General features: G+C 43.5%; 1 protein-coding gene across 1 annotated transcript in view; it reads left to right on the top strand.

Moving 5' to 3' along the window:
* Positions 1 to 19674, top strand: part of armc6 (armadillo repeat containing 6) — a 494113-nt gene that overhangs the window by 293871 nt on the left and 180568 nt on the right. The gene's annotated exons all lie outside the window — the stretch shown is intronic.

A 19674-nucleotide genomic window follows, 5' to 3' on the forward strand; every position in this document is an offset into this window, starting at 1 on the left:
TATCACGTCCTAGTGAGCTGAATGACTTTCGGCCTGTTGCTCTGACATCACATGTGATGAAGACCATTGAGAGGCTGCTGCTTCACCACCTTAGGCCACAGGTTCAACACGCCCTTGACCCTCTGCAGTTTGCATATCAGGAGAAGGTGGGAGCGGAGGATGCCATCATCTATATGCTACACCGATCCCTCTCTCACTTGGACAGAGGCAGTGGTGCTGTAAGAATTATGTTTCTAGACTTCTCTAGCACCTTCAACACAATCCAACCTCTGCTCCTTAGGGACAAGCTGACAGAGATGGGATTAGATTCATACCTAGTGGCATGGATCGTGGACTATCTTAAAGACAGACCTCAGTATGTGCGTCTTGGGAACTGCACGTCTGACATTGTGGTCAGCAACACAGGAGCGCCACAGTGGACTGTACTTTCTCCGGTCCTGTTCAGTCTATATACATCGGACTTCCAATACAACTCGGAGTCCTGCCATGTGCAAAAGTTCGCTGATGACACTGCTATCGTGGGCTGCATCAGGAGTGGACAGGAGGAGGAGTATAGGGACCTAATCAATGACTTTGTTAAATGGTGTGACTCAAACCACCTACAACTGAACACCAGCAAAACCAAGGAGCTGGTGGTGGATTTTAGGAGGCCCAGACCCCTCAAAGACCCCGTGATCATCAAAGGTGACTGTGTGCAGATGGTGCAGACCTATAAATATCTTGGAGTGCAGCTGGATGATAAATTAGACTGGACTGCCAATACTGATGCGCTGTGCAAGAAAGGACAGAGCCGACTATACTTCCTTAGAAGGCTGGCGTCCTTCAACATCTGCAATAAGATGCTGCAGATGTTCTATCAGACAGTTGTGGCAAGCGCCCTCTTCTACGCAGTGGTGTGCTGGGGAGGCAGCATTAAGAGGAAAGACGCCTCACGCCTGGACAAACTGGTGAGGAAGGCAGGCTCTATTGTTGGCATGGAGCTGGACAGTTTAACATCTGTGGCAGAGCGAAGGGCGCTCAGCAGGCTCCTGTCAATTATGGAGAATCCACTGCATCCACTGAACAGTATCATCTCCAGACAGAAGAGCAGCTTCAGCGACAGACTACTGTCACTGTCCTGCTCCACTGACAGACTGAGAAGATCGTTCCTCCCCCAAACTATGCGACTCTTCAATTCCACCAGAGGGGGTAAACGTTAACATTTAACATTATACAAAGTTATTGTCTGTTTTTCACCTGCATTATTATCTTTCTTTAATTTAATATTATTTATTGTATCAGTATGCTGCTGCTGGAGAATGTGAATTTCCCATTGGGATTAATAAAGTATCTATCTATCTATCTATCTATCTATCTATCTATCTATCTATCTATCTATCTATCTATCTATCTATCTATCTATCTATCTATCTATCATAAAAATATGTGTGAACACCTTATCTTGTCTGGATTGTCTATCTGTGCTGTGTCCCGTTCCTTTTGGACAGACACATTCCACCTGTTGTTTGAGTCATACATTAACTTGTCATTCTGACCTAAAAATATAATGAGAGTTATACATTGAGATAAATTAAATTCTGTATAGACCTAGACAAATATGAGGTGGCACCGTGGCTCAGTGATGGTTTTGTGTCCCCCGGTCATCCCTGTATGGAGTTGGCATGTTCTCCCTTTGTCTGCGTGGGCTTCCTCTGCGTTTTCCGGTTTTCTCCCATAGTCCAAAGACACGCAGGTTAGTTGACTTGGCAACACTACCTTGGCCCTTGTGTGTGTTTGCTGTGCGATGGGCTGGCACCATGTCCAGGGTTTGTCCCTTCTTGCACCCTCTGCTAGCTGGGATTGGCTCCAGACAGCACCTCAGATGTGACCCTGGTCAGCAATAAGCAGGTTAGACAATGACTTGACTTGGACAAAAGAAGAAGAAGGGCTTGATGTTGAGGTTGTGTAGCCTTCATCAGGTGTGCAAATGAAAAGACACGAACAGGTAACATAAATATGAGGGGGAACAAAGTCAGGGCAGATGAAAGGAGAAGAAATGAGAGTAGCTGAGAAAAGGCTGCCATTAGAGAAGATGAAGGGAGGGATTAAAAACTTAGTTGATCTTTAAGACCTGGTGGTCCCAGGCTGAGAAGGAGCTGGGCTTCTTCTGTTTCTCTTTAAAAAGTGTCTTTGAAGCCCTGTGAAAGAACACAGACAGAGACACCAGTACAGATATGATCAAGTGATGTGAAGTCTTCTGCAAAGGCTTTGTCAGGTCTTTGTAATGGCTTGGACGTGCCCCCTGAAACAGTCTGCTAGCCTCTGTAGATGGCTGGGCATTTTCTACAAGAAATGCAGTAGATGAGATTTTTAAGACTGCCAAGATGCCCATTGTTTAATATTGAATTCACAAAAGGGACCAGACACAAGGGTATTGTTGGTGACTTGTTTGCAAGTGACACAGGGGCTCCTGTTACAGCTCAAAGTGACTGGTGGGGAATATGGCTCTCCTCTGTGAAGTAGGCTGTGGACGAGAGGTTTGTGTCACTTAGGTGGTCGATGGAAGGAGATCAAGAGAGGGTTAGGAGAAAAAAGGCTCCTGTGAAAGGATGGGGAAATTTGGTTTCCTCTGGGGAAAGAGAGAGTGTTAGGATGGAATGGGAGGACCAAGTGGGATGCGGATTTCTTTATTGGGGTCCCTCTTAGAGTTTTTGTAATGAAGTCTACTTCAGGCTTGATGGAGGGCCCTGCCCACAACATGAGAAGGGGATGCTCTATCCATGAAGAAACTCCTCTTTCTGAAGAGTGTATTGAGTGTAGAATGACAGGCAGAAATGGCAGACTGTGACCTGCAGGGGGCTCACCAGCTCCCCAACCCGACATCGATGGACACAGGCACAGGTCCTTGCATCACACAAGGCTTTTATTTGGCTGTGGGAAACACTTCCCTTGTTTCCCACCTACACAGCACAGCACAATAAAGTACCAAGCACAGTTTTTAAAGCAAGCAATGTTCTTTCTTTCTTTGTCTCCCTCTTCTCTGTCTCTGTTCTCCTTCCACCTCCACTCCTCCTCCAGCAAGCTTCATTCTCCACCTCCGGCTCCCATTAATGAAAGCAGTGGGCTTCTTTTACGAGGAGTATTTCAAGTGACCCATTAGTGTGGTCCAGAAGCACTTCCAGGTGAGGTGAAAGTTCAACAAATTAGGGCTCTGCAGTCCCTGCAGCACCCCCTGGTGGCACCCATGGAACCTAACAGGACTGTGTTGAACCCTAACTTCCATGGAGCCCTGAGGGAATCCGAGGCACTGCTGCAGACCAAGGGGGCTGCCATCTAGCACTCCAGGGGAGATAATGCCCTGTGCATGCTCTCTCAGCTCTCCGGTCATTCCTTTAAGAAGGTGTCCCAGCCAGGTAAGGGCCCTGGCCATCCACCTCACGGATGTATCCCTATAAAATAAATTGTGCAGAAAGTGAAGGGGTCTAAATGCTTTCTGAATCCAGTGTATAATGATTATTATTATGAAAGTGTTAATTTCTGGTGTCAGTCAGCATAAATGTCTTTTAAAAATCTCTTAACTTTGCAGCAGTCATGTTTAGTTAAGAAGGGCAGGACAGTTTGAAGGCACCGAGTAGACGAGCGTGCAGGATGAGTGACACAGACGTGTTTTATTTTTCATTCAATTTCAAAATTGCAAAACTAAATAAAATATTGGGGGTGAGGTGAGGAATGTATCCATTTTTATTGTCTTATATTGCCTGTTTTGTTTGTTTTGTTGTTTCCAAGCTACTCTTTTCATTATTTTCAGACATAATATCTATTATTGACTTATTATGTTGTCCGTTGTTATGAGGATGCAAAGCATTGTGGGAGTATTGTACTGTGAAGCCTGTATCACTGTTTAACAGTATCATCTCGTGCCTAGTAAGGCTCCTCTGGATATGACGTTACCTGTGGGTCACTGCCTGTTTCAACATCATACACCCTTGCCCAGTCAACCCCAGGCAGGGGTGGTCAGACCCCAATCTGCATCACAGCCACAACAGCCCACGGATCTGCCCACTTAATCCAAAGCCACCTAGTGGATTTGATTTTATTCCCAGTCCACTTCGTTAGCTGGTCAAATGCTCTTTAGAGTAAGTGTCCCGTGCAGCCTCAACAGACCCCGCTATTGATTCACAGCGAGTCCACCAGCCTTGAGTCCGACACCGCTCTACATTACATTACATTTTTATACTTATTTTTTGTATAGCGTTTTTCACTGAGTACAGATGTGGAAAGCATGTGAACAATTCTCAGGTAAAATAAGTGTCCAGTTTAGACTAATTACTAAATACAGAACGGGTACACATGGAACTAACAATATCTGTCCATTAATGAATTGATGAACTAAGGCCAGCTGACAATGGAGGAGATTAAAATTATAAAAAAGGAAGTCAGTCAGAGTTCTGGAGACCCCGGTCAGCTATCCCCCCTACTCGCTCCTGGGTTTTCTACACTGGAGTCTGTACTGGCCATCCATTCTGACGAGAGAATCTTTCCATCCAATGATTCCAAAGCTCCTTCTTCATCTAAGATGACTTTAGGAGAGCAGCCTAGCAGTACAGCAGTGGCACCAAGTGCCACATCCAGATACCAAGAAGAAAAACAGAATTCTTCAAGTTCCATTGTTTCATTTGCTTCCTCAATGCTCTCTTCTCAGCATACTGTGAACTCCATCATGATCATTGTTTGGTGGTTTCTGATAAGATGACCATGTCTGAATGTAAAGTTCTTACAACTCTCTGCTCTGGAAATCTCTGATTCACTTGCCAGTAAGAAGCTGTAGATGGCAGACCAGTGCCTGTTACTGGCTGTGAGTGTGACGTTTCTCCAGCCTCAACAAAAGCAATGGCCTTCTTTGGAGTACGTTGATGGGCACTCGTACTAATGCCTGTGGTTACACTGTCAGCAACTGCCTTGAGTGTCTGGTCATGGCGCCAACGATGTCAGCCTTCCCCCAGGGGCTTTCAGGCAGCTGCTCAGAACGTGTTTCCAAGATCCTCTCCCAGAATACAGAGGACAGGAAGGTGTCACATGTAATGGACATATCTTTCTATAAATTAGTTTGTTTTATTTTAAAAAACGGGTTACACCCAACACTTGAAGACTTGCAGTGCGGCAAGTACAACTAAAACCTTTCAAATGGAGTGATGTTCTGCTGGATTCAGCACCCACATCCAAGATGGACTTTGGATTGAGCAAAAAAAAGAAACAAAGTGAGAAAGAAAGGCTGTGAACAGTAAAGGAGGACAAGCAAAAGATACGAGATATTAAAGGTGCACAGGCATACACACACACATGGACACTGACTGCCCGATCTCACCTGATGTACAGCTGGGGTCTTCTGAGCGGTCACCTGACACCTCATGACAAGGAACGTGTCACTTATAAGGCAAAGTTTGAGAGGAAAATACAGCAATATACCAGCTAGCAGTGAAATGAGAAATTATAATAACTGTTTCACAATGTCTGTGTGGGCTTCCTCCACTTCCTCCAGGTTCCTCCCACAGTCCAAAGACACGTAGGTTAGGTGCACTGGTGATACTAAATTGGCCTGTGTGTGTGTGCCTGTGTGTGTGTGTGTGTACATGATTAGCATCACCCCAGGATGGGCTGGTGCCCAGATCAGTGGCTGTTCCTGCCTTGCATCCATTGCTTGCTTAGATAGGCTCCAGTTACCCCACAGCCCTGCTCTGGATATGCTGGTTTAGAAGATGGATTGATGGATGGACAGATGAATGGATGGGACTAATAAAAGATGGGCAAACCATACACAACTGACAGATGTATGTTTCAAAGTTCTCCAAACTCTCACTATTCACCATTCTTCTGGTTTGAGGACTTTATTTGTCCCCAGGGGGAGATGTGGCTCCCCAAACTCTCGATGCAAAGGCTCAGACACAAGTTTGCTATGAACACAAAAAGGATGTATTGTGGGAAACTCTTACATGGAAGCACTTGGCACAGCACAGCCACTACTTTAAATCTTCCCCTATCCACAACTCTGTCACACTCAGTAATTCTGCAGTCACTCCTCCACTCCTCCAGCAAGCTTCGTCTTCTATCTCCTGACTCTGGCTCCCTGAGCTGAGGCATTTAACTCCTTTTATGTAAAACCCAGGATTACTTCTGGTGTCCCGACACCATGGCTCAGGAGTTCTTCAAGGTGATGCTGAAACTCCACAAAGTAGGGTACTCCAATCCCTTCAGCACCACCAGGCGACCCCTGTGGAACCCAACACGACCGATCCAAAGAATTACATGTCCTAGCATGTCCTGTGGGCATCTGCAAAGGTACAGCCACCCAGGGACACTGCCACCAGGCATGCTGAGGGAGACAATGCCCTGACCAAATTACTTCCCTTGTCCTTCAATGCTACTGGTGTCCTGGTTGAGTGAGGATCCCAGTACAGCTCCAGCTGGGATGCCTGTCCCTGTGTGGTGTCTCTCACGATAGATAGATAGATAGATAGATAGATAGATAGATAGATAGATAGATAGATAGATAGATAGATAGATAGATAGATAGATAGATAGATTATCTCACAAAACTGAGTACACCCCTCACATTTTTGTAAATATTTTATTATATCTTTTCATGGGACAACACTGAAGATATGACACTTTGATACAATGTAGTCAGTGTATAGCTTGTATAACTGTACATTTCCTGTCCCCTCAAAATAACTCAACACACAGCCATTAATCTCTAATCTCTGGCAACAAAAGTGAGTACACCCCTAAGTGAAAAATGTCCAAATTGTGCCCAAACTGTCAATATTTTGTGTGGCCACCATTATTTTCCAGCACTGCTTTAACTCTCTTGGGCATGGAGTTCACTAGAGCTTCACAGGTTGCCACTGGAATCCTCTTCCACTCCTCCATGATGACATCACGGAGCTGGTGGATGTTAGAGACCTTGCGCTCCTCCAACTTCCGTTTGAGGATGTCCCACAGATGCTCAATAGGGTTTAGGTCTGGAGACATGCTTGGCCAGTCCAGCACCTTTACCCTCAGTTTCTTTATCAAAGCAGTGGCTATCTTGGAGGTGTGTTTGGGGTCGTTATCATGTTGGCATACTGCCCTGCGGCCCAGTTTCCGAAGGGAGGGGATCATGCTCTGTCACAGTACATGTTGGCATTCATGGTTCCCTCAATGAACTGTAGCTCCCCAGTGCCGGCAGCACTAATGCAGCCCCAATCCATGACACTCCCACCACCATGCTTGACTGTAGGCAAGACACACTTGTCTTTGTACTCCTCACCTGGTTGCCGCCACACACCCTTGACACCATCTGAACCAAATAAGTTTATCTTGGTAATCCAAGATAATCCATGTCCTTAGTCTGCTTGTCTTCAGCAAACTGTTTGCGGGCTTTCTTGTGCATCATCTTTAGAAAAGGCTTCCTTCTGGGACGACAGCCATGCAGACCAATTTGATGCAGTGTGCAGTGTATGGTCTGAGCACTGACAGGCTGACCCCCCAACCCTTCAACCTCTGCAGCAATGCTGGCAGCACTCATACGTCTATTTTCAAAAGACAACCTCTGGATATGATGCTGAGCACGTGCACTCAACTTCTTTGGTTGACCATGGCGAGGCCTGTTCTGAGTGGAAGCTGTCCTGTTAAATCACTGTATGGACTTGACCAACGTGCTGCAGCTCAGTTTGAGGGTGTTGGCAATCTTCTTATAGCCGAGGCCATCTTTATGTAGAGCAACAATTCTTGTTTTCAGATCCTCAGAGAGTTCTTTACCATGAGGTGCCATGTTGAACTTCCAGTGACCGGTATGAGAGAGTGTGAGAGCGATAACACCAAATTTAACACACCTGCTCCCCATTCACACCTAAGACCTTGTAACACTAACAAGTCACATGACACCGGGGATGGAAAATGGCTAATTGGGCACAATTTGGACATTTTTCACTTAGGGGTGTATTAACTTTTGTTGCCAGCGGTTTAGACATTAATGGCTGTGTGTTGAGTTATTTTGAGGGGACAGGAAATGTAGTTATACAAGCTGTACACTGACTACTTTACATTGTATCAAACTGTCATATCTTTAGTGTTGCCCCATGAAAAGATATAATAAAATATTTACAAAAATGTGAGGGGTGTACTCACTTTTGTGAGATACGATAGATAGATAGATAGATAGATAGATAGATAGATAGATAGATAGATAGATAGATAGATAGATAGATAGGAATTCTGAGGGAGTTACAATGTAAAAAATGACAATAGCAATTGGTAATGATCATCTATGGCACATGGCCTGTCAAGGAGAATATTTTTTAAAAATGCATGGCACACAGGTTTACCCTAATCTGTGAGCATGTTTCACAAAATAAAGACATTACATTCAATAACAGTAGACAGACACATTACATGGCATTCACATTTTTGTTTTTGTGCAAAATTGAAAGCGACAGGCATATGTTAAAATCAGGAAGATGAATGCCGGCTCCTTTCAGCAGTACCATAATGCTTGAACACTTTGTGTCCATCCACCCATAATCCAGTTCAGGGTCACAGGGACCTGGAAAGGCAGGAGCCAACAGAGGAGGGGACACCAGTCCATGACAGGCCACGCTCATCTACATACCCACAGTGACTGAGACGAGCGGCCAATAATCCTAGCAGGCTCATCACAGGGAGGTGGTATGAAGGTAAATGTTCCAAATTCCACACAGGCTGTGACCCGGCCTAGGATCTGAACACACAATTTTCAAAGTGGGAGGTAACACACTTCTTCTAATAAAAACATGTACTATTTTAGATTGGGTCTTTTAGAGGGGGCTGCTGTGCATCTGTTACAGGGTGTTTAATCATGAAGAAGGGTTCACAAAAGACATTCTAAGGGTCTTTTATATTGGTTGACAAGTTAATACTGGAAATGCCTAAATGATTAGCCTTGATTTACATGTACGCCCCTCAATACTTACCCATGTAACATTCACTCATCAGTCAGTCTCATCACAGACACTGCCACAGTGCACTCAATAAACTCAAACACAAAGCAAGAATACCCAAACAATGGCTGAGGTTGGCTACCTCAACTTCAACACCTTAGCCGCTGCGCTCTTGCTGGGATGCCTATATCCTTCAGCACCCAAATCGTTACCCCTGAAATTGCTACACTTCAAAATACCATAGCAAAGGCCAAAAGCTGCTTCAAGAGCGGCACCCCTGCCAAAATTCATGGGTATGGTACTCTGCTCTCAGATAGCTACTGTCAGGCATCTTCAAGGCACTGTACAGGAAAGCAATGCCACCATGAGCAGAGAGGGGGCACTCTTAGTAACGCAGTCTCCTCTTTCCATCCACAGTTCAGGGGAACCCCGAACAGAAGGTGAGTGACTTCACTTCCGGAGCCACGTCACCAAGACACGTCCCTTCCAGGAATCAGTGCTTCAAAATCAACCAGGATCAGAAAGAGGGTGTTATTTTGTTGTCTAACCTCGACTGAGAAGGATCTACCCAGGGGCACTTCATTCTTTTCTTGTTTTAGCCCCCTTGCGTGCTGTTTATTTTCACCACTTTTTCCCCTCATATCCCTGGATTAAATGGGGGCCTGCTGGTTCCCCAACACTTCTTTGTGGTTCAGGTCTGCTGTTCATCACACTCCCTTTGGGAGGGCTGCTCAAAACATGTAACAGAGGCCAGGAGAACCTCCTGCCAGGTTACCTTTATCCTACAGCTCCTGGAATGCCAGCTGTGAAACGGGCACAGCTTGAACCCAAAGGTATATGACTCAAGAGAAGATGAATAGTAGGTTGGTTATCTGTGAAGAAGGCCTTTTCAGTGAGATGATACTCAAACTTTAGCTTAATCATCATTTAAATTTATTTGTAGAGAAACCGGCCATCGAATACTAGAAGTCACAGGAGGAGGGGAATACATGTGAACCGAGGCAAAGCATTTAGGCATTTCCAGTATTAACTTGTCCGGCAATACAAAAAGAACCTTAGTGGTTGAAGTGCCTTTTGTGAACACGACAAGACATGATGATGGAAAAAATAACAGAAACACCTGATATCCTCTGAAGACAGAGCAATGCATTTTAGTCTGCTGCAATTGGCTGGGATTGGAGGTGGGCTTGACGATAGACAAGAGCGGGGTTTGGGGGTGGCAAGTGGGTCGATCACGCCAGGCCCCGCACCTAAAAGACTTCCACGTGCCCTGTTCGAGCGGATTTGCCAAGTTATATTCTCCAGTAATATATCTTCATAAAGTCCGGGTGTTATCTTGCAAAAATTTAGCTGAATACTGTAGTGAGAAAATCTGGTGTATGTTAACATTATTTTTTATTAAATTCGCGCGCAAGTTGGTACAGTCCACACATACCGGTAACAGCGTTTGACGTAACCAGCCCCCACGTGGTGTTGGTCAGCCTTAGGCCCCACACACCCCTAAGGCCGCCTCTGATTATAGAATACTGTACTTTAATCTGCCAGCACAGCAAGACAGCTGCTGTCACTCTATAATGAGTGAAGCTCTTCATGGACCATCATACAATGCACCCATGTACCTCACAATATACAGTGCATACATTAATATTGAGGGCCTAATAAGGAGAAAGACCACCTTTTTCCTTCAGAGGAGCCATATCCCTTCTTATAATCATGACATACAAAATCCCGATCTGTGTAGTGGGCTATAACTTCATTCTTAAAGAAGAAAAGAATTTGAGATCTGAAAGAGGTGGAAATCAGCATTCACACACTGCATCTCCATAACTTCCCATAAAGGTTCAGAGATATTTGGATCTGGAGGTTAGGAAGGACATGACTGGCATTTGAGTTCATCCTGGCGTTTATGAAACAACTTCTGAAATAGTCTGGCAGTGTGTCTGGAGGTGTTACCATCATGGAGAAGGGGAACATTAAGTGGGGATGATCTTTGCACCATTGGGGTTCCTGGTCCATCACGGATCCATCACAGGGCTTAATGACTCTCACAAGACAGCTGCCCTGTGGCTTTCTCCAAAAGAAGGCCGGCCTGGATGTAAGAAATGAGGTGAATGATGACTCCTTAGGCCATGCAATGTTTTTGCATTGCTCAGAGGCCAAGGTTTTGTATTCCTTACACCAGACCATTCGTCTTTGTGCACTGCCCTTGGATAGAAGCAGTTTCCGAATATCAGCTCTGCCATAAATTCCAGCTTCGTGAAGGTCAGGATGTACAGTTTTTGTTTAGACTGGGAACAAGAGGGGCTGATTCAGTTCTGTAGTCATTGTGGAGGCTGCAGCTTTTTTGGCATTCATGCTGTCTCGGTCACCAAAATTCTGACTTACTATTGTTTCACTTTGCCGGAGTCATTTCTCCATATTTAGCAAATGCTGATATTATTTTTTGAGTCTGTTCCTTTGAAACAGAAAATATATTTGCAGTCATTGTGAGCTAAGCGCCTTTAATGCAGGCCTCTTTGGAACTCGGCCGCCTGTCGGACCTCTTTTATAGCTGACGCACCCTGCAGCCAAACAGGACTCGCCTCTGGAGTTCTGATTTAATGACTTCAACGTTAACCCCCTGCTTCATGTGATGTTTCCGTTATTTTTTCCACAACCCCCCCATTCATTGATACGTAACACAAAGCACTTGTCATGGTCTTGAAGCCTGGCAGTAAGTGACTAGTAGATGGTAGCCGCTGATTTAGTCATTAGTGCCATCTAAGTCATTTGTTAAACTTCTGACTGACTAGTAGGTGAGCCCAGGTGGGCCCCCTTCTAATGCTTTACCATCGGGGGGCTTTAAAGGTTTTCTGTTGCACACCAGTTATTAACATTTTGATATGTAATGCAGTCAGACTTTCCATATTTATTTCACATGCACATTACTGTTTAGTGTCTGTTGTTGTGCCCAGTATTCATATCACTGTGACAAGTCAACTCATATGATTAGCTGAACTGACTTGTTGTAAACTTGACACAGTTTTAAATAATGGCTGTTAATAACTCCCATTGCACCTGCTATAGTTAAGATTCAGGCTTCACTCAGCTGGCAACACAAGTCACTGAAAACTGCAAAAACGAGCTCCTTATGCAATCCACACGGGCGACCCGCAGAGTTGGTTGGTAAAGCTGGTAAAGCCAAAGCCTTGATGGTAAAGTCATGATACTTCCACATTCCAAATATGATCTTCGAAAAATCTCCCCAATATTCATACATTGAAAAACGCCAAAAGGAACAGTAATGAAATGACCAAGTGTCACAAACACTTTCTTTAATTGGTGTGTGTTTGTGTGTCAGAGACACCCAGAGGGTTTCACCTCTTTCATGCCACTGGCACCTCAGAGGCTACAAACAAAATCCCCTATTACATGGTGTGAAGTATGGCCAGCGTCCTTCCCTGGCCAGGATGCCTTCAGGGTGGAAGGACAGGGGGAGACAACTTATACCAAGCATTATTCCCCCAGGTTGCTAGATGTCAGCAAGCCGAGGCTCAGATTCCCACATGGGTACCTGCAGGGCATGCCGGCTATTGTAGTCCCAGAGGGTGGCTCTGTTGGGTCCCATGGGGGGCGCCAGGGAGGAGCTGCAGGACTGAGGAATCCCTATATTGTAGGATTTCCGCCTCACCCAGAAGTGCTTGCAGACCACATGGGCAGAAGAGAGGAAGCACTTAAGGGGCGGCTTAAATAAAAGGAGCTGCCTGCCTCACATCAGGGAGCCAAAGTCGGAAGGAAGACGCAATCATGAGAAGACAAAGTTTACCTAATTGTGCTTATGCATACTTGTGGCTGTGGTGGGAAACCCTTTGGGGAAGAGTTTCACATAATTAAGACGCTTTGGCTTTTACCTTGGATCTTGAGCCTATTTGTGTTGGGTGTTTGGGGAGCTGGAGCACCCCCTTCTGTCCACAATGGCGATGCACAATCACCGTTCTTATAACCACAACAATAACAACAAAGAAACACAAAACATTTTCCACTTATTATGTGGGAATTGTGCTGTAGCTGAGAAGGCATTGGACACCAAATCATAAAACTGCTGCTGAGTAGATGCCTGTCATTCATTTTGTCTGTCCCTGAGAAAGCAAACTAACCTTGCTGAACTCAGTTTCTAAAATTACATATGTACAGTTATATACATATATATTAAATATATATACAGTTGTGCTCATAAGTTTACATGCCTTGGCAGAATTTGTAAGATGTGTACCATACTTTAAAGAAAAGAAGACTAATCAGGCAAAAGACATTTCATTTACTTTTATTGGAATCCCAATTACAGTATAAGGCATCACAGAACAGCACAACCATTAAACAAAACATAGTAATAAGGAAAATAATGAGATGGTCCTCATTCAAAAGTTTGCATATTCTTAGCTCTTTATATGGTTTATTTCTCCCTTTAGCATCAATGATGGCATGTAGTCTTTTGTAATAGTTGTGGATGAGGCCCTTGATTTTCTCAGGTGGTAGAGTGACCCATTCTCCTTAGCAAAAAGCCTCCAGGACCCGTAAATTCTTGGGATGTCTTGCATGAACTGCACATTTGAGATTTCCTCAAAATGTCTCAATGAAATTGAAGTCAGGAGACTGTGATGGCCACTCCGGCACCTTCACTTTTCTCTGCTGTAGCCACCAAAGGGTCAACTTGGCCTTATATTTTGTATCATTACCATGTTGGAAGATCCAAGTGCGTTCCACACACAGCTTCCGGACTGATGAATGCAAGTTGTCCCACTTCCCCCCAAAAAAATCAGAGATCCACCTCCATGCTTCACAGTAGGGATGGTGTACTTTTTGTCATGGGCCTTACATTTCTGGTTGTGACCATAACGTTCTGGTCTCATCACTCCAAAGGACTTTGTTCCAGAAGTTTTGAGGCTTATGTAGATTTTGTTCGGCGTATTGTAAGTGAGCTGTTTTGTAGAGTATGCACAGTAAAGGTTTTTCCTTGGTACTCGACCGTGCAGCCCATTTTTAATCAAGTACCTCCTTATTATGAATCTTGAAACAGCAGCACAAATTGTTTACAGAGAAACCTGTATCTGAGCTGAAGTGGCTCGTGGGTTTTTCTTGGCATCTCGACAATTGATCCAGGCAGTTTTGGCTGAAATTTCATTTGGTCTATCCGACTGTGGCCTGTTAGCAAGAGAAACCCTAAGTTTCCACTTTTTTATCAGAGTTTGAACACTACTGACAAGCTTTTTCAGATCTCTGGATATCTTTTTATATCCTTTTCCTGATTTATACAATTCAGCATCCTTTCCTCACAGGTCTTTTGACAGTTCTCTTGCTTTCCCTGTGATTAGGTATGCAGCAAAGTCAGTGCAGCTCTGCCTGAATTTAAACAGACTGTTTATATACAAACACTGATTACAATCCAAAAGGTTACAGATGTGGACACTCTCCCTTAATTTGAACCTGTGTGTGTTAACTTGTGTGTATATTATCAGCCCCGAACATTCAAGGGTACATAAACTTTTGATCAGGCCCATTTGGGTGATTTCAGTTATCATGATGATTTAAAAAGGACACATACAATTTTATTATTAATAAATTGCTTCACCTGAGCACACCCCATAATTAAAAGGAAAGCACTCTGTATGATTACTTATATTTTACAAACAATGACCAATATTTCACAAATTCTGCCAGAGTATGTAAACTTATGAGAAAAACTTTATATATAATAATAATAATAATAATTCATTACATTTATATAGCGCTTCATGCACACATACACACACACAGGCACATACAGTACCAATAGAATTAAAATCATAAGCTGTTAGGTATTCGTCAATCATTCAAAAAGAGCAAAACCAATTTTCACAAAATTTTGCATGTATGTTGCAGGAGGAAGTAAGGACAGCTATGAAAAGGATGAAGAATGGAAAAGCCTTTGGTCCAGATGACATACCTGTGGAAGCGTGGAGGTGTTTAGGAGAGATGGCAGTGGAGTTTTTAACAAGATTGTTTAATGGAATCTTGGAAAGTGAGAGGATGCCTGCGGAGTGGAGAAGAAGTGTACTGGTACCCATTTTTAAGAATAAGGGGGATGTGCAGGACTGTAGTAACTACAGGAGGATAAAATTAATGAGCCACAGCATAAAGTTATGGGAAAGAGTAGTGGAAGCTAGGTTAAGAAGTGAGGTGATGATTAGTGAGCAGCAGTATGGTTTCATGCCAAGAAAGAGCACCACAGATGTGGTGTTTGCTCTGAAGATGTTGATGAAGAAGTTTACAGAAAGCCAGAAGGAGTTGTATTGCATCTTTAGACCTGGAGAAAGCATATGACAGGGTGCCTCGAAAGGAACTGTGGTATTGTATGAGGAAGTCAGGAGTGGCAAAGAAGTATGTAAGAGTTGTACAGAATATGTACGAGGGAAGTGTGACCGTGGTGATATCCGTGGTAGGAATGACGGATGCATTCAACGTGGAGGTGGGATTACATCAGGGATCGGCTCTGAGCCCTTTCTTATTTGTAATGGTGATGGACAGGTTGACAGACGAGATTAGACAGGAGTCCCCGTGGACTATGATGTTTGCTGATGACATTGCGATCTGTAGCGATAGTAGGGAGCAGGTTGAGGAGACCCTGGAGAGGTGAAGATATGCTCTAGAGAGGAGAGGAATGAAGGTCAGTCAGAACAAGACAGAATACGTATGTGTAAATGAGAGGGAGGTCAGTTTAATGATGAGGATGCAGGGAGTAGAGTTGGAGAAGGTGGATGAGTTTAAATACTTGGGATCAACAATACAGAGTAATGAGGATTGTGGAAGAGAAGTGAAAAAGAGTGCAGGGAGGGTGGAATGGGTGAAGAAGGGTGTCAGGAGTGATTTGTGATAGACCAATATCAGCAAGAGTGAAAGGGAAGGTCTACAGGACGGTAGTGAGATCAGCTATGTTATATGGGATGGAGACGGTGGCACTGACCAGAAAGCAGGAGACAGAGCTGGAGGTAGCAGAGTTAAAGATGCTAAGATTTGGATTGGGTGTGACGAGGATGGGCAGGATTAGAAATGAGGACATTAGAGGGTCAGCTCAGGTTAGACAGTTGGGAGACAAAGTCAAAGAGGCGAGATTGCATTGGTTTGAACATGTGCAGAGGAGAGATGCTGGGTATATTGGGAAAAGGATGTTAACGATAGAGCTGCCAGGCCAGAGGAAAAGAGCAGGTGATGGGTGAAACAAAACAAGATGTAGAAGACAGGAAGATATGGAAGAGGATGAACCACTAACAGGAGCAGCCGAAAGAAGAAGAAAGTTGCCATTGGCCTTAAAGTATAGGCTATATGGTGTATCGGATAGGAGTTATAATTTTAGGGGAGTGGTGACCCAAAAACAAGTGTTAATGTGTGAGCTATTATTCCCATCAGGCTCCAGTGCCCTGGAGCTGATGGGAGGACAACACCTTCAGGAGGCACGTTTTGTAACAGCCAAAGTGGGATCTCACCTAAGACAGCAGTTATGTTTTCTTCTCAAATACAGTACACAATATGGCCACATTTTTGCACACATCTGACCATCACACCCATATATGCTTGATGAACATCCCATTCCAGAATCATGGGCATTAACAATCTATGGTGAAAAGGAAGTGCCTAGGTGCAGCAACACCAAAGTCACAAAGCAGTAGGCCATGCAAGCTCACAGAGTGAGGCCACCAAGTGCTGAAGCACATAGAACATAAAAATCACCCATCCTATGTTGTATCATTTACATTGGGTTCCTAACTGCCTCTGGAAGCAAAAGAGATGTAAACAGATTTCCATGGCTGAGCAGCTGCATACAAGCCTAAAATGACTATGTGCAATGCCAAGCACCAGCTGGAGAGATGTAAAGCAGGCTTATGTTGGAATCTGGGCCAGGGGAAATGTGTTCACTGGAGTGATGAACCATCCTTCACTATCTGGCAGTATGGAAGACAAACCTGGATTTGGCAGAAGCTAGGAGAACGTGCCTTCTATAATGCAAAGTGCATACAGTAAAGTTTGTTAGAGGAGTAGTAATGGTTTTGGGCTTTCATTTAGGGCTTGGGTTGGGTCCTCAGTTCCAGTAAATTGTACTGTTAATGCTACAGCATACAAGGACTTTTTAGACAATTGTGCACTTTCAACTTTATGGCAACAGTTTGAGGAAGGCCCTTTTCTGTTCAAGCATGGCTGTGGCCCATATGCACAAAGTCAGGTCCATAAAGACATGGTCTGACGAGAGTAAAGTACTCTGTGGCATTCACAGAGCCCTGACCTCCACACTACTGAACACCTTTGGGATGACTTGGAATGCCGATTGTGAGTTAGGTCTTATTGTCGAACATCAGTACCTAACCTTCTTGCTGAATGAGCACAAATCATTACAGACACACTCCAAAATCACATGGGAAGCCCCCCAAAAAGAGGAGGCAACTCCATATTATAGGAGAGTCATATAGATACAATGATCAGGTGCCTGCAAACTTTAGACCACAGTGTAATATGAAATTTGGGCCTGAGTAAGTACATTAGAAACTGCTAACAGCAGCCAACAAATCCTCATCCACAACGATTTGGAACATCTGTTTCACTGTAGGCTTCTGCATCACCTCAAACTGTAGAACAGAATACATCATCAGAAGCAAAGTTGACACTGCGTACAGGAATGAATTGACAGATCTGACAAAGTGACAAAGTAACAACGAGAGGGCTCCAAACTTCAACAATGCAAGGGTGTTTTTGCAGAAATCACAAGGTGTCAAGGCAGCTACATGCATAGCAAATGTCACTAGAACAACAGTACAAACAGTTGATTCCAATTTCTCAAGTTAAGTATCACCCAACTTAGTCTCCTAACTCTAAGACTCTATTGGCAAAGGTACAAGTGTGCATTCATATCAGATATGCCCAAAGGAAAGTTGGATGAGTTGGAACTAAAGGACAGAATCAAAGAAAATGTCCTGACAGGAAGTATCAATCTATGGCCCAGTGATAAAATCCACACAAAACATCACAGAGTGTGACTTACCATCATTTTTGGAGATTAAAACCAAACAATGACCTAATGTCATATGGGAAAATAAAAAACAGCTTCACTTCACAGTCTATCGGCACTTTTACAGCAACAAAGCCCCAATTAGCAGGTTTTAATCTCCAAGCAGCATGTGTCCACTGAACATTTTGCTTCTGCATTTTACTGTTAAGTTTTATACTAATTTTTCAATAGGACTTTGCACTGTTGTGTTTCATGCATTGTGAGGTTTGTGGAATAATCTTAACATTGCTCACCAGTTATTATATTTCTTAATATTCAAGCAACACCACTAGAATCCTTCTCAGTCCCCACAAGGCCCTTTGCCAAAAGCTCCTGAAAGACAAAACTACCAACTCTGGATACAAGTCTTGGTGCAAGACAGACAACGACTGAAAGCACAATCCCAAGTGATATTCAAAAAACAAAAATCATGTATAGCTTTCAATATTATTATTCTGGAGTGCTACCAACAGCCCCATATTCTGTTCATTTTGATTTATGAACCAACTTTAATTAAACAGGTTTGTTCTTAATGCTTCCGCTAACACCAGGAGCTACAATCAATAATCTGTCTGCATCCATTTGATTTTTTATTTCAAGCTTGAAGTGTAAAGTATTACCTGTTCAACCACCATATTAGGTGTGCACTTAGCCATATTTTAGAAATGGTGGAAATCGTTGTGGTGCTTTTTGTGGCTTTGTTGTACTTTTGAGTGTTTTTTTCCTCATTTTTAATGCCAAGATATTCTCCCATAAGTTGTTGCAAATAAAAAATGGCAATAATTTTTGAGGTCAAGTGAATGTGTTACTTCATTTTGCATAAAAAGAGAGCTTTCTGCAACACAAATTTAAACAAATAAAGTAACCGGTAAAAAAGGCACACATAAATCTGAGTACTGGGTTTTTTTTTGCTTTTCAGCGACTACAGCACCACCAGCACCTCACTGTAGCATTCACAGGTTGGTGTATGTCTCTTACACAGCATGTTATTTGGCAGCTTGATTGTTTCACTTTCACATGCATAATGATAATAATTATAATGGAAATAAAAAAGACCCAGTGGAAAAGTGGTACTAGATGTAAGGAGAGCAGATGCTTGAGCAACTTTCTTTTACACTGAACGCTTCAGCTTAAATCACAAGGTTGCACTGTCTAGCTTGTTAAATGGAGCATATCTACAGTAACAGCCTACTGCTATAGACAGAGTGCTTTCTGTCACCTTTAAGGTAAGCTGCAGTAAATCAGCTTCACACTAAAGGAAGTAACAAGACTGTCTGCTCCTGAACTTAAGATGAGAATCCTTCTGTGTAACAAATTTTAACATTCACCTTAGACAACCTTAGAATTTAGAAAATTAAAAAGTATTTTAGGATAGTGGCTGCAGTCTTATGACAACAATACTATACAGGGAATTTTACTAATGTTAATGTTTTTTTTTTAGGTGATATGAATGCTGACAAGGACACACTGCCCAGCTGTCTCAACCAGCACACAGTTGATTCGATGGCAGAAACAGCAGACAGATCACCATCTTGGTTCAATAACAGTGGAAAAGCTTACATTGCACTTTTGACTTTCAGTAAGTTTTGCCCTACTATGTACCTATAGTCCTCAAAGAGACACGTCCTTTGCTGCCCTGAACAAGCTCATATATCTCACACAAGTTCATGTGCCCATACTTTGTAACGT

The sequence above is a fragment of the Erpetoichthys calabaricus genome, chromosome 12 (genome assembly GCF_900747795.2).
Source record: "Erpetoichthys calabaricus chromosome 12, fErpCal1.3, whole genome shotgun sequence".
Classification (NCBI taxonomy): Eukaryota; Metazoa; Chordata; class Cladistia; order Polypteriformes; family Polypteridae; genus Erpetoichthys; species Erpetoichthys calabaricus.